The sequence below is a fragment of the Myotis daubentonii genome, chromosome 5 (genome assembly GCF_963259705.1).
Source record: "Myotis daubentonii chromosome 5, mMyoDau2.1, whole genome shotgun sequence".
In the NCBI taxonomy this organism is placed as follows: Eukaryota; Metazoa; Chordata; class Mammalia; order Chiroptera; family Vespertilionidae; genus Myotis; species Myotis daubentonii.
In genome coordinates, this window is record NC_081844.1 from 66,626,843 (window position 1) to 66,643,835 (window position 16,993).

The following is a 16,993-nucleotide window of genomic DNA, read 5'->3' on the forward strand; positions in this document are numbered from 1 at the left end:
GGCCAGGCCAGGCATGTTTTCATTTCCCTCTCCCGTTAGCAACAAAGCAGAGTAACTTTTCTTTAAATTAACACGCGACAGGGGGATATAAATCGCAGAACTGAAGTCTCCTGATCGTGTACAAGCAATGGAGTGGGGGAACAGTTTGTGTATATATTTCCTACCTCACCCTTAGATAGATAAGAGAGACAATTTTTCTTGTTTTTCTCCTAATATTGATATTTTTATGATGTAAGATATTAGATTTTTATGGAGATTGTTTTCAGTTTTGCTGCTTTTGAGTTGAGGTTGATTCAAAGGCAGCATTTATGCCAGCATTTGGAATTTTGCTATATAGCATAATGTATGATAATGTCTATCATACATCAATTCAGAGTTGATTAATTTAGAATTTCTGAAAATTTGAGTCTCATATTAAACTTTTTTGACATAGTGAAAAAGAGAATATATTAAACAAATAAATATTTTAAAAAATTGATGGAGCCCTGGCCAGTTTGGCTCAGTGGATAGAGCGTTGGCCTGCAGACTCAAAGGTCCCAGGTTCGATTCCGGTCAAAGGCATGTACCTTGGTTGCATGCACATCCCCAGTAGGGAGTGTGCAGGAAGCAACTGATCGATGTTTCTCTCTCATCGATGTTTCTAACTCTCTATCCCTCTCCCTTCCTGTCTATAAAAAATCAATAAAATATATATTTAAAAAAATGATGGAAAAGTATACATATTTAGAGGTCAAGCAGTTTTCCAAGTTTTTTAAATAGTTGAAGATGTTTGAAGCATTATTTTTCAATCACCTTGTTATGACAGTTTCAACTCATTTATTGATTATAGCATTTATCTTCCTAAGACATATTTGGTTGTTTTAGATCTTAATGTCTTTCAGGTTGTTGTAGTTTCTTAAATAACTATTTTAATGTTCTCAATGTAATAAAATTAGTGTACATTCTCACCAAGTAGTACAATGTGTAAAATATAGAGATCTCTGCTCTTAGCCACCCCGTCCAAAATACTGAATCACCAAAGCCAAATACAGTATTTGAACTTTGTAAGCTCTTTCTTTTAGTTGTACCTATATATCTAAATAGCTCATTCAAATTTCTATTACTTGATCTCTCAATTTTGGAATATATATATATATAAATGTCTCAGAACAAATTAATCATATTGGTGTGCAACATACATTTCTGCAATTAAGATAGATGAAAAAAGAATATACCATTGAAACTCTAGCCTGGCTGGCATGGCTCAGTGGTTGAACATTGACCTATGACACAGCAGATCATGATTCAAATTCTGGTTAGGGCACATGCCAGGGTTGTGAGCTCCATCCCCAGTGTGGGGCGTGCAGGAGGCAGCTGATTGACGATTCTCTCTCATCATTGATGTTTCTCTCTCTCTCCCTCTCCCTTCCTCTCTGAAATAGATAAAAAATATATATATTAAAAAAGAAGACCCACCTTAATCCAGGATGGTCTCTAGATATTCTTATCTTAATTACATTTGCAAAAATACTTATCCCAAGTAAGATCACGTCCTGAGGTTCTGGGTGGACATACATTTTGGGAGGACTCAGCCTACTACAATAAGCATGACCAAATTTTTAAAAATGTTAAAAATTGTGAAATATAACAAAAGTACAGAAAAATACATAATATTAAATGTACAATGGTGTTAATAATTATAAAGTGATCATCTAAGTAAACACCACCCATTGATATGTCATAGAACATCCCCAGCACTCTGAAAATGCATGGCTTTCTTTAATGATCATCTCCTTATCCCTATTCACTAGAATTATCCTGATTTTACAGGAATTACTTTTCTTTAAAATGTTGTTACTCATGTGGCAAAATAATACAAATCTACATTTTTTTTTAAATTTCAAAGACATTAATCATGATTACATAGTTTATTTTGTTATGCTTTTTAAAATTAATATTATGTTTATAAGATTCTTATATTTCATTGAAGGTGGCTGTAGTTAATTTGTTTCCTTTACAACTTAGTCATAAATTTTACTTTTATGGCATGTGCTTGTTATGTTCTTTTTTATTGGCTATTACAAACACTGTTGTTATGAGCATTTTTTTATGTCTATACTAGTATAACTCTGCAATTTTATGTGAGATATATGCCTGCTAGATGATGACAGTTTTTCAAAGTGACTGTAGCAATGTACCTCTCATCAGAAGTTTATGAGTTCCCATTGCTCTCACATATTTTACTAGTATAGTACATGGTATTGGCTTAAATTTTAGTTATCTGATAATTTCATAGGTGTGCAGTCAAATTCCATGATAGTTTTCACTTAAGTATCCCTACTTTTTTTCAGGCAAACTTGCAGACCAGTCTTAATTTTCTTGTTTTTGTCTTCTTGGAGACTTTTTTTTAAATGATGGGTCTTAGCTATCAAATAAATATAGACAAAAGAGGGTTAGTTTGAAATTGGTTTTACTGTGAGTGCTTCAGATGAAGAATCTCCCCAATTATTCAGTGTTAGTCACACTTCCTATTAGTTAGGTATCAGACTACATGGACAATTTACTCTTAACCAGATCTTTTGCATATGGCATTGCAATTATCTCATGAAAGCTATAAATACAGATATAACTATGGTCATTTTATTGATGAAGAGTATGAGATTCAGGAACATTAAATGACATACTCCAGGGCAAGTTAGGAAGTTAAGAGTTAAAATACATGCTCAAATATGATCTTTTTTACTTTCCTTATATGCAATTTCAAACTTTAAAGTTACAAACTCACTTATTATTTTAAATAATACTGCCAATTTAAAAATAAGTGCAATAGCCCTGCTCTAATTTAAACTACTTCCAAATTTCTTCCTATGAGCATTGTTGCCTTATCCATATTCAAATAAAATACTTACATTTATTATCCTTTCCAAAGTTATTCCTGTTGTTTTACACATCAGTTGAATGTACTGTATTTTATTTCCCTTCGTGGAATTCCTAGGTGAGTAATAGGAATCTTTGGAAGACAATTCCTTAGACAAGTAGACTTCTTCATTGTTTGTTTTTAACTGCGTACATCTGAGAAGTGAAATAAGGACAATAAGGCCAATAGGAGCAAGACAAGAAAAGAAGATCTGGTTGAGGAAACTTATTTACCATTTGTCTGCAGTAGATTAGACGATGGTTGCCTTTTTGAAAATTCATTCCTAACAAGATATTTATTTTCATTTAAGCTAATATAGTTTTAGAATACATTTTTTTATTGCTTTAAAACCTTGAAAACCAGATTTATATTTTTGTAATGGGATAACTTCCAACCTTGTATCTCAGGAATTCTTCTTTAAAAATAGACTAGTCATTCCAAACACTTGAACTAAATCCAAACCAATGATGAATGCCACATCTCTGAGGTCGTGGCATGGGCAAGGAAGTGGGGGGAAAGTGGCAGTATGGATCTTTTGATCCTATTTACACAAAGAGATGAACATGTGTTAAGGAACTGATAAATTTTCAAGAAAATTTTAAAGCTTCAATGTCTGGACTAACAAAGTACCATCCAATACCTATGCTCACAGTTGTGAGATTTTCCAATTCCCCTTTGCCTTCTAGCATAGGCTATGAACAATTAGTTTATTATTTAATTGATTCTTAGAAATTATGATATTATCCATATAACACTGAATTTTAATGAAAATTTAGTTATTCAAAATACAACTGAACCTATCAGACGAGTATTAACCACTAAGTAAATTATGTTCTGCACATACTCCTACATATGGTTGCTTCTTGGTACTGTTTTTTTTATTTTGAAAACTTTCAGTAGTTTATAAGTTTGAAATCCTAACATACACCTACTTCTTTAAAGTAACTTCAGGTGCTTAGCCGGTGTGGTTCCGTGGTTGAGCGTCAACCCATGAACCAGAAGGTCACGATTCAATTTCCTGTCAGGGCACATGCCTGGGTTGAGGGCTTCATCCCCAATAGGGGGTGCAAGATGCAGCCAATCGATGATTCTCTCTCATCATGGAAGTTTCTATCTCTCTCTCCCTCTCCTTTCCTCTCTTGCTAAAATGAACAAAAACATTTAAAAAAAATAAAAATAACTTCACATATTTTGTAATTATAATCTTATCTCTTTCAGAAGAAGAATATAAAAAGTGGTTATTAGATGCAGTCTCTCAGATGAATTATATTCTATCAGGTTGCTGTGGTCTAAATATATGCCCTACCAGTGGATATACATTGAAATCTATATTATCATTCTTTGGGTGTTGGGAAATTTCCTTAAAATCATGCTTTTCAATTAATTTTGAGTTTCTTTGGCTCCATTGTCTGCTGTTGTAATCACTAGAAGTCCATAGGGAGTGGTTTCTCAAAATATAGGCAGTTTTATTCAAATCATGAGCCTTGCAAACATTTCTTTTCATTTCTACTTAGCTTGGGATATATAAATACACCTTTGACTTCAATGTGCTAATTCCCAAGTCAGAACGCAGAGAACGTTTTCTTCTGCTTTGAGATACAGATGGCAAAAGTCCTCAGTCTGCCAAGGAATTTTATTTGCTTCTAAATTCTGACTGTCCCATTATATGACTTTGTTATATTAAGATTTCAATGGTGCAAATAAGGGTCAAGGCTTCTTTGTTGATGAAATATTAAATCATTCTTTGGCTTTCTTACAGTTGACACTTATTTTCTACTTCATCTTTAAAAGAGGAAGTTTGTGAGCTTTTCATCCAGCAGAGTAGTTAGATTTTATTCATGTTCAGAACCATTGAAACCTGCCAACCATATAAAAACAGTTGCCAATATGGGAGAAGTCTTCTTTGTGTTGTGATAGAAAGGGTGTCACTGTTTAGAGGTGAACTTAAAATAAAAATGTATTCTTCCATTTAAAAAAAAAATGTGCGCCTGCTTGTCCCAGGTGGCTTTGTATGAGAATGAGGAACAGAGTGGATTCATTTAATAGCATCTTAAGTCTTAAATTATTTTTCAAACTATATGTGTATCATTGGCAACTTTGTTCTCCCATATAGTGGGTTCTCTTTGCATTTGGAGCATGATTTCTTTTTCTGTGCAGAGCTTCTTAGTTTGATGTAATCCCATTTGTTTATTTGTCCAATGTTTCTCTTGCCCTAGGCGATGCATTAGTAAACATTCTTCTAGGAGAGATGTCTGAGGTTTTGCTGCCTATGTTTTCTTCTAGGATTTTTATGGTTTCATGACATAAGTTTAAGTCTTTTATCCATTTTGAGTTTATTTTGTATATGCTTTTGTAAACACACACACATTTACACACACACACATATATATTTAATCTTAAAAGTATTTAATGTCAACTTTAAATTGGATTCAAATGTTTTTTGTAATTGTTTATAGAGCAACTAGGAAAGCAAGCAAAAATATTTTTCCAAATATATGCATTTGGAGTTTGGATAAATATTGAGATTTAGGTATCTAGATTTAAAAAGTATTCGAAATGAGCTGAATTTTTATCAGTGAATGTCCTTAACACTAGTGTGCTTTTTTCTCCACCACCCGGGGCCTTTTGTTAGTGATATTGATATCTATGTAATCATCTACAGCAGCAAACATGGGGTCATTCATAGTTAAAAACATCCAGATCCTATGGATTTTGCCTCTTTGATGTTTCCCAATCATTTCTTCTCTTTCTGTTCATACTGTCACTGCCCTAAGTCAGGTCCTCAATTCCTAATGTACAAATTTTTGTAAGTTTCTATCTAGCCATTTTCTTTCCAGTTTTTCTCTACACCAATTCATTCTAAAAATTACTTTCTGTATCATTTTCAAAAATATATTTCTTATGATTTATTTATTTATTTATTTATTTATTTATTTATTTATTTATTTATTTATTCTTGCTACAAAAACTTCCATGGCTTCTTGTTTTCAAAATGTTTCAAATCCCTTAAACACTGCACAGCTTAATATGGTAGCCACTAGCCATATGAGGCTCTTTACATTTAAATAGAAAAAGAATTAAAAGTAAATAAAAGAAATAAAGTTCTTCAATCACAGCCTCATTCCAAGGCTAGTGACTCCCTACAGAATTGGTCAGCACCAATCAAGAATATTTCCATCATCACAGAAAGTTCTATTGGACAGCCCTACCTAGGATGTTACACCAGACCTTCCATGACCATATTCCTGCTTACTTTTCCAGCCTCATTTTCTTCGACACAGTGTCAAGGCACCTCTGTGGTCCAGTCATATGGATGGACTTGTCCAAAGCATCAATCATTCAGGCAACAAACTTTCACTGAGCTCTTTCTGTATGCCAGGCTCCATTCTGATAGAAGCACTTCCATGAATTAAAACAAGGCAAAACAGCTCTTATGGAGTTTATATTCATAGGGGATTAAAGCAACCAAAATATTTAAAAATGTAAAATGTCTGGTGGCAAGGAGTACTAGGAAGAAAAATTTAAAATGGTAATGTGCTGAGAATGATGGGTGAGTGGTTACAGGGGTTGTTTCAGGAAAGGTCTTTTTGACGAGGGGATATTTCACAGAGCCCTGACTGAAGGGAGGAAATGAACCATGCAACTCTGTGGGGAAGTACAAGCCTTTCATTTCACTGCCTTCAAGCTTTTGCCCCTCTTACATTTGTAGGAATATCATTTATAAAGTTCACAATGTCTTTAAGTGGTAGTCTCTTATCTTGCTCTAAAGATTTTTGGTCTCAAGCCAAGGTGTAAACAGAATACGAGAGCTAGAGGCTACTATAGAAATCATCTCATCTATTTGCCAATTTTAAAGGAGGAGGTAGGTAAGATTTAGATAGGTTAATTGATTTGTTTTGAGTGACAAAGTGAATTAATGGTGAAATGGCCACTAGAACCCTGGTTTCCTGGCTCTTACTATTGTCCTGCTTAGGACTGAGATTTCTCAGTACAGCAGGTACTCTCGTAATGTTGTTTCATCAACACTGTTTTGCTATAATGTTCATGAGATGCCATGGGAACTTAACTCTTATTTATATTAATTAGCCTGTGGTAAAATTGGTTTCCTATATGTTGGTTCACGTGAAGTCGCAGAACCTATAGACGACATTAAATGAGGCCTTAGTATAATGAGATCCAAATGAGGAAGTCTTCTTGAAACTCTAAAGAATTTATAAAACATATTTAATTTATTCTGTCTTTCTTTAGAATCTCATGATATTGATGTTTCAAATGAGCCATTTGATTTTCTCTTTACATTGCAGAGTCTATCTGATTGATTATTCAGAAACATATTTGCAATGATTTCTACATGTAGATATCTTTTAAATTTTAGTTTCCCAATACTGTAAAACATGTTGTTTACTATTGCAAACATGACACTTACACATATACATAAAAGCCAAAAATGTCCTTGTGTGTAGCCCCAAATAGCATGAAGTCATGGATTTAATTGCATTATGGCTTTATTATCTCAATGATATGCTGAAGACTGCCTCTAACAATTTACATAGAGGGTGGCTAAATAATAGATTTTCTAGATCAGCGGTTCTCAACCTGTGGGTTGTGACTCCTTTGGCAGTCGAACAACCCTTTCACAGGGGTCGCCTAAGACCATCCTGCATATCAGATATTTACATGACGATTCATAACAGTAGCAACATTACAGTTATGAAGTAGCAACGAAAATAATTTTATGGTTGGGTTACAACATGAGGAACTGCATTTAAAGGGCCAGAAGGTTGAGAATCTCTGTTCTAGATCATCTCTAAGGGATTAGAAGTCTTACACTCGTCTTTGGTAGGTAAGGGCTAAGAATCCTCACCTATGAAGAATGCAAGTTTCGTGACATTCCTCAAGGTTAGTAGCTTAGTAGTATAATTTTGCTACATTTACTATATTGTCAATGTACAGAAAGTTTATAAGGTACATCTTTAATAATTTTAAAGACAGTACATTTGAACATGTAACTATAGCTACTGAGTATATACATTAAATTATGTGTTTTACTCTATATTTTTTTGGGACAGAGGTTATTTTTTTGTTCTGTTCAATAAAACTTTCATTTATAGGTATCTTTTCCATATAATAGACAATCATTCTTCTTTACTATGCTATTGATTAAATGTCCTAAGTGAATGCAATCATTCTTTTAGAAATATATAAAACAATCTGTCAAAGTATTTAAAATGCATTTTGTGGTTCCAATATGTGTCATTTATGGTTCCCTTTTGGATGTGAATGGTGTCTGATTAGTTTAGTTTTTATGCTTTACCTATAGTGTATCTTTAAGCAAATGGAATATTTGTAGACTATTACAACTGAACAGAATAATAAGTCACTCTTTCAAGATTTTTTAAGGAAATGTACACAATTTGAATGAATATACATGGCCACATAAAACAGCATTTCACTAAAAATGTGTATAGCATTTCTATCAGGGAAAATATTCCAGAACTATTTTTCCCACAAGTGACATGTGTTTGGATTGTCCTAATTTTACCACAGGCTAATTTTGCACTGGGACTCTAGTATTATTATAAGGAGAGAAAAATCAATTATAAATCAAAGTAATGCTTTTAAAGAAATACTTTTGTTTTCTTATTAAAAAAATAAGAAAGGACAAATGCTTGAATATTTTTTGAGCCCTAATCTTCGTTTTCTCAGATTCTTTTTTACAAATGTTCCCTATGAGAAATGAAGGCGAACGGAAATGAAAAAACCTTTTCAAAGGAACACAAAGTAGGAAGATCTTGTGTAAATATAGGCATCCAAACAGTCAATCTAATTATATTGAGTAGCAAAAGAGAAGATGCAGAGCAGCCTTTGAGCCTTTTGTTTTGGGATCAAAGGCTTTATTCCTAATGATTGGTAGAATTATTTTGGTTATTAAGCACCCTTGAACAAAATCTAAAGTCAAAATCTCTGCAATTATGAACCACCTCTAATTCAGAGTAATCTTGTACTGTATTTGTTTTCTTTAAATACCAAAAGGAATTATATGTGCTAAGTAATTCTTGGAACATCACATTAAATTAGTTATTTCTTATTTCAAAAATCAGAAGAAACAGAGTGTATGGGTTTTTTTCCACCTTTGTGATATATTTTATTATAAAACACTAAAGGCCCGGTGCACAAATTCATGCACAGTGGGGTCTGGCCAGCCTGCCCCAATGGGGGCCGATCAAGCTGGGCCACTGGGGGTGGGGGAGGAGATGCAGGAGGTTGGCCAGCCAGCCCTGCCCCTGATCAGGGGGGGAGTGACTGGGGGTGGGGCTGGCCAGGGGGAAGGGCTGTGGAAGGTTGGGGGGAGGCAGTTGAGGCCCTGATAAGACTTCTGATTTTGTTAGCTGACAAAAAAGAAAAGTATCATGTTTAGAAGCTTTTCTTTCCTTGCTATATTTATTTTTTCTATGGTCTGACTGGTTCATAGAAAGAAAGAAAAATACTTTCTGTTTTGTTTTTTGTTTTTCAATTCAAAGAAAGATTTGAAGTGCATTTACGTAATTATTTCCAGGGTAATTTTTCTTTTATTTTTGAAGAGTACAGTTTTTGAGCTTCAAAATCAGAAGTCAGTCCATAGGTCACTAAACATAAACTTCCCACTTGTGAAGTAAGCAAACTGTTACCCTTGCAGACAATGAATGATAAAGATGAAGATAACGAAAGAAGGATTGATGTGAAGATTCCCAGACTAAATCAGTGGGCCTTAACCTGGGGCAAAGAGAATAAAGGGACATGACTTTCTTCTATGAGTGGAACACCACACACCTGGCCCTGCTTCTGTGTCTTCTGGTATACTAGTAATTGTGACCTTGAGGACTTAAGTAAAAGGCGAACAAAGGACTTCTCACATTGGTATAAATGTGCTTTTTATTCTTAGATGGCTATAGGAAGGAGGTAAGCTTTCCCCCTATTTTCTCTACTCAATTTCAAGATTTGTACAGTGATTATCACTGAAACTGAAATTCTGAGAGCTATCTCACTTTCACACTCATTGTTAACTTGCCTAATTTAGTTAATCTCAGCTTGTATGCAGGTCAACTTTGACAAGTAATTTAAAAGGTTGTCATATTTGACAGGAAAGCTTTGATGATCATGGATTTTCCACTCTATTAATATTGTCAACTGGACTGGTTTCTGACATTCTAAAATAAATGTGAGCTGCGTTTACTATTATTCAAGAGACAGATCTCTCAACTACTCTGGGTGAGAAATATTTCACTAGGTAGTGAGAATTTTTCAAGATATAAATGTTATATTCAGAAAATGTGGTGAGCTGGTCATTAAAATGCCTTTAATTAATTCATGTAATTTGAGCAGTTACACTGCGTTCAGCTCTACGAAAACAGCATTAATCTTTTAAGACCTCAAGTCTATGTGATTCTGTTTATAATCAGCAAATAGTTTTCCTAAAGGCAGCAATGCGAAAGCACCATGGGAGACAATCCAACCTCCCTTCTCATCTCTCTCTCTCTCTTTGGAATCTTTTGAGTGAGTCTTTAAATGAAGTAGAAACCTCTTGTGAAATGAAAGATTCTGTCAAAGTAGTTTGGGGGGTGGGGGAGCTCATGCAGGAGGCAACCAATCAATATGTTTCTCTTACATCAGTGTTTCTCTCTGTCTTTCCCTCTCTCTTCCACTTGCCCTAAAAATCAATGGAAAAATAACCTCAGGTGAGGATTAACAAAAAACAAAAAAAACAAAAAATAAACAAAAAAAAAGAAAAGAAAGAAAGAAAATGAAATCATAGTAGATAAGAACAGGTTCCTTACACTCAGATAGCCTGGGTTTAAGGCTATGACCTGTGACCTAGATGAAGTTACTTCTGTTGGCTTCAGTTTCCTCAATTGTAAAATGGGGAAAAAATGATACTACCTCATTAGGTTGTTATTAGAGACAGGTTATTTGTTTTGTCTTATTCTTTTTTTTAAAATATATTTTATTGATTGTTTACAGAGAGGAAGGGAGAGGGACAGAGTTAGAAACATCGATGAGAGAGAAACATTGAACAGCTGCCTCCTGCACACCTCCCACTGGGGATGTGCCCACAACCAAGGTACATGCCCTTGACTGGAATCGAACCTGGGACCCTTGAGTCCGCAGGCCGATGCTCTATCCACTGACCCACACTGGTCAGGGCTTTGTCTTATTCTTAAAACATTAAAAATTGTTCCTGGCATGCATAGTAAGCACATAAAAAAAAGTTCATTATATACATACATGAAGTTATTAATTGATAAGATGTGCCAAACTGGGTTTACAGAAACTAGAAAGACAGAATCCTATTCTTAGGAAGATTATATATTACTAAATGAGATTAGTGCAATAGGCCTTCCTTTCCCTGGATGCCCGCACCTGTTTTCCTCCAGCACCCGGTACCCAGGCCTTCGCTCCTGCCGCAGCGGAGAAGACAAGACTGGATGCTTCTCTGCTCTGACCACAGCAGAGAAGGCAAGCCTCTTCAGTCTTCAGTCTTTGCTCTGTGCCTGTATATGCAAATTAACTGCCATCTTTGTTGGGTTAATTTGCATACTCATCCTGATTGGTTGGTGGGTGTAGCAAAGTGACACCAATTTGCATGTTTTCCTTTTGTTAGTGTAGACTAGAGGCCCGGTACACAAAAATCTGTGCACTCGGGGGGGAGAGGGGGAGTGCCTCAGCCCGGCCTGTGCCCTCTCGCAGTCTGGGACCCCTCAGGAGATAACGACCTGCTGGCTTAGGCCTGCTCCCCGGTGGCAGAGGGCAGGCCCAATCCCTAGGTGCAGCCCCTGGTTGGGCTCAGAGGAGGGCCGATTGGGGAGTTGTGGCGCCGCCCCCTGTCATGCACAGAGCAGGGCGGATCGGGAGGTTGCGATGCCACTCTCAGTCACGCTCAGGGTAAGGCCGATTGGGGGGTTGGGGCACCGCCCCCTGTCACACTCAAGGCAGGGTCGATGGGGAGGTTGTGGCGCCACCTCCTGTCAGGCACAGAGCAGGGCCAAACAGGGGGTTGGGGTGCTGCCCCCTGTCACGCACAGAGCAGGGCCCATCAGGGGGGTTGGGGCTCCGTACCCTGTCACGTACAGAGCAGGGCCAATCAGGGGTGGGGCGCTGCCCCCTGTCACACACAGAGCAGGGCCCATTAGGGGGGTTGGGGCTCCGTACCCTGTCACGCACAGAGCAGGGCCCATCAGGGGGTTGGGGCACCGCTCTCTATCACGCACAGAGCAGGGCCAATCAGGGGGTTGGGGCGCTGCCACTCTCACACTCAGGGCAGGGCTGATGGGGAGGTTATGGCTCTACCCCGTCACACACAGAGCAGGGCTGATCAGGTGGTTGGGGCACCGCACCCTGTCACACACAGAGCTGCAGGGTGATCAGGGGGTTGGGGAGCTCCCCCCTATCAGGCACAGAGCAGGGCTGATCAGGGGGTTGGGGTGCCTTCCCCTGTCACGAACAGAGCAGGGCGGATAGGGTGGTTGTGGCCCCACCCCCTGTCATACACAGAGCCGCAGGGCGATCAGGGGGTTTGGGCCCTGCCCCCTGTCACACTGATCCCGGTGCCAGGAGGCCTCTCAGCTCTGCTGATCCTGGTGCTGGGAGGCATATTACCCCTTTATATATAGGATAGAGGCCTGGTGCATGGGTGTGGGCTGGCTGGTTTGCCCTAAAAGTTGTCCTGGATCAGGGTGGGGGTCCCCATTGGGGTGCCTGGCCAGCCTGGGTGAGGGGATGATTGCTGTTTGCAGCTGGTCACACACCCTTCAGGGTGGGGGTCCCCACTGGGGTGCCTGGCCAGTCTGGGTGAGGGGCTGAGGGCTGTTTTCAGGCTAGCGGGTGACTGAAGCTCCCAACTGCTCCTTTTTTTCTTTTTCTTTTTTATTCTGGGCCAGCTTTAACTCTGAGGCTCCAGCTCTTAGGCTTCCGCTGCTGAAAGTAGGTTTCTGGCCTTTGTTTACCTTATGTATTTGAAACAATGTTGCGATCCTGCTGGCTAAAGCCGGGCGACTAAAGCAGGTTTCTGGGGTTTTGTTTAGCTTCTATATTTGTAACATAGTTGCTTAGAGTTGCAGCTCGGAGGCCGGCAGCGGCAGGCGGGGAACGTTGGAGTCCTCCGTCACTGAAGCAAGCAAGCCTCATGTTTGCTTCCAGCTGCTTGGCTGCCGGCCGCCATCTTGGCTGGCAGTTAATTTGCATATCGCCCTGATTAGCCAATGGGAAGGGTAGCAGTCATACACTAATTACCATGTTTCTCTTTTATTAGACAGGATAGCCGGGGTGCAAGAAGTTGGTGTTTTTGAATAAACTGAGAGGAAGAGGGAGGGAGGGGAGGAGAGAAAGGGAAAGAGAGACACACACACAGAGAAAATACTTAGAAATTATGAAAATTTTCATGAAGAATAATAAATGTGGTGACTGAGTTAAGGAACACATCAGATACAGAAGGAAGATATTGATTAGGAGACCCAAAAGTAAAAACTCAAAACTATACTCTTTTACCATATTACACAAGATGGATCATTTTACCTTCTATCTTTCTGTGTCCTTATAAATCATGCCTTTTTGAAGGTGCACCTATATGGGATTTTTTACTCCAGTTTGAAAATAATATTTAGACTATAATTCCATTGTATTAAATATAAGAAGAATATAGTTAAGTGTATGTTATCATTTTACTGAATGCTGTTTACTTTAATATTTTTTATTTTGCCATTTTTCCATTTCTCTCTTGGGATTAATTGCATTTTTAAAAATTTCATTTTTTGTGTATCAAAGTTTTCATACTGGTCGTTTTTACATTAGTTTGGGGAAAATTTTGGTCATCCTTCCTTCATATGTTGCTTCCACTTCACTTTTTCTGATCTTCCTTTTTTTGATTCCCTTAAAAATGATTTCTATGAAAACAGTAGCTAGTTAGCTCAAAATTAAAAAGAAATAAGCTGTTTCCCCCTTCTCAAGTTAACATATTTTAGAAGAGAGCAGAATTGCTTTATGAAGTTACATTATTATCTTAAAGAAATGTGGTTTTAAGAGTCAATAAAACTATGACTTTTTACTACTTCATCATAAAAATGTCAATTGAGAAGTGTAAATGCATTTTAATTGTTAAGTGCAAGCTGAGATGAAAACAATGACTACAACGGAATCAGTGCTAGTATAACTTGATTCTACTGCCTTATTTTGTGCTAAGGTACCCACACTTTTCACTACCATTGCTTCTGCACCATTGGTGAAAATGCTGACAAAATGAAAGAGTATCATTTTGAAAAGATTTTCCACCTATGTAGTATACACTTTAAGAAGATTGTCTTGAGCTAACCAGGGACTGAACTGGCTGGAGGCCAGGTTGGAGTTTTTGTAAAGGTTTCTTTGTCTTTGTTCACCCATTCTCCTTGGGTGTGGCTAGCCAGGGATTTCCCTAAGTGTGAAATGTGCCTTGAGACCTGTTTCTTGGAGGCCCTGAAGTAAGCTAGCTAATGGTGTTGGAGGACTGTGACTGGCGTAGGTCACATTTCCTTGACAGGTACTTCCAGCAAGCACAGGCTGACTTAGATTTAGACTTGCAAAGTGGGCGGGGCAAACTGGAGCATCCTCCATTTTGTGTTCTTCCTGTAGGAATTAACTTTAGCAAAATGTATCTTTTATTATAACTCTGGCAAACTAATTTGCATCAGTGTGCAATCAGAGTCAAGGCTTGTTTTCATTCAGATTCTAAATGAGATAAAATTAGTACATAAAGTCTGACCTCAGAGGGTTTGCAAGGTGCATTCTTTCTTTCAAGATACCAAGACATTATTACATATTTATATATCAAACAGTTAAAATAATTCTGACGTTTTTATGTCTCTCTATCTGGAAAAACCTACAGCTTACGCCTCTGAAATACTTGATTATTCCATCTCTGTCTCTCACTTGCTCTCATTTATTAAGTGCCTTACGAGCAGCTTGGGCATGGTCCATCACCTCTACATGCTTTTGTGGAGGACATCCATCAGTTACATTATTCCGATTAAATGTGTGCCTGGGAGTGGAAAAGAAAAACATTCTTTATTATTTCTAATGCTTTAAGTAGATAGTGAGGTCCAGACTATGGCTCTAGATCACTTTTATTTTCTCCTTTAAAAAGGTAGAAAAGTAAACAGCTTGGATAATATAAATGTTATAGCTCTTTATGCATGGAATGTGGTCTTCCAAATTGAATATGTCCAAAGGAACTAAATGTTGGAATATTCTAGTTTGTATTATTAATTGATTAGTAGCCCATTCAACTATTAATTTGATTATGTCAATGACTCAAACTTTGCCATTTCTGAATTCACTGGTGGCACAGCTGATTTTTGAAGGACTATTTCTGGCATCATGAACATTTGTAGTGACCACGATTCCTTCAGTCACTTACTCCCTTTGATGATACTTTCTTTATTGGCTCCAGAGGGAAAATATCTTCAGTATTCATATTCGAGTATTCTGAACACGGACATTGGAGCCATGGCCCACTTAACATGCTACATTATAATAATTCACATAGTAAATGATGCTGATAAATTTTAAATTAGGTTTTTGTTCATGAGTTCAGCAGGATCTTCTTCCAGTTTAAGAAGAAAGTGGAAATCCTGGCCCTTGCAAATATGTTTCAAAGAAACAAAAGATAAAAATAAGAAAACAGCAAAGTTGGCCTTAAGTTGATTTATGTTTTGAACCATACTCAAATAAAGAGAAGCAGTAATTATAGTTTATAGATAATACAAAACAAAGTAAACATTATCTACTATTGCTTTCCAGTTATGCATATTTTAAAACTTATCTAATTGCTTGATGATTACTTCACAGTCTTGTCATATTAGTATATTTAGACTAGTTCTCACATTAAAACAAATTAAAGCATATGGATTAAAATTTGAATTTCCATTCTATTTCAGCTGCAATATTGTTCTGAACAATCTTCATATTTCCCTTAAAATAAAACATAAATCTCAGCTACAAAATACTAATTAGTATAATGCTTTCAGCACTTTAGAAATTTTCTAATCACATAGTTTTTTCACATTGTATTAGGAAAATCATTCAAATAATATTTTAGTGTGGTTTATAAGATTTGTTATTAATTGTGGCTTTCTTATCTGTGAAACATAGTCCCAGAATGTCAATGTAGCTCTGAAGCAGAAATCTCTATAGACAAATGTTCATATGTTAAAAAATAAAAGTAGTTTTCTTTGTCAAAAAGATCCAGCATTAAACTCATATAGCATATTTCTTGGTGAATAAAATATTTTAAATTATCTTTATATGTAGAAGCAGATGACATTGTATTTGTCAGATTTCTCGATTTCAAAAACAAAGTAATTCTGGTGAATAAAATAGGAATTTTTAGAAGAGTGTATTTTAGTTTGTTGGATCATGGAATTTCACAGAGTGCTATAGAACTAAGCTTGGACCAAATCAATGTCAGTAGGGCAAGCCAGTGACGTGGCCTGGTTCGAGCAGCACCACTGGTTCTATTTTAACGGGCTCTTATTATTGCGGAGGTTGTCCTGGACACTTGACTCCACCACAGTTGAAACAATCTCTAATTCAACTCTGTATTGCTTGAAGTCCCCCTCAGGGAGGATTTTCCTTCCCCTCTGTCCTTTAGAGCCACTGGCACAGGGTGGTACTGCTGCCCCAGTTTGTATGTGGCCCATCTCTAAACCGAGTTTGAATTGCGAGACTTATGGGGTCGAGTTGTGATTTGAAGACGAGATGGTAATGCAGCAAGTGTAGATGGACCTGGGAGTGTTCAGCCAGCTCCTCCTGCAACTTCGCTGTACCCACAGAGCCTGCTTGGGCTCTGTTAAATACATATAACACTTCTACTTGCTGTGGGAGCGTTGCTGGTTATGCCTATCTGTATAGTAGGTGAATCTAATGATACCTAATTGATATGGACAACTTAGCTCACACAGTCCTTGGCTGAGTCTCTCCTGAACAAGGAAAACATGAACTGATAATTAAATTAAAACTATTTGTCATACGGTATGGCTTTGATCTGACATTAAAGTTACATTTGTCATGATTCTTTCTTGTATGTATACTATT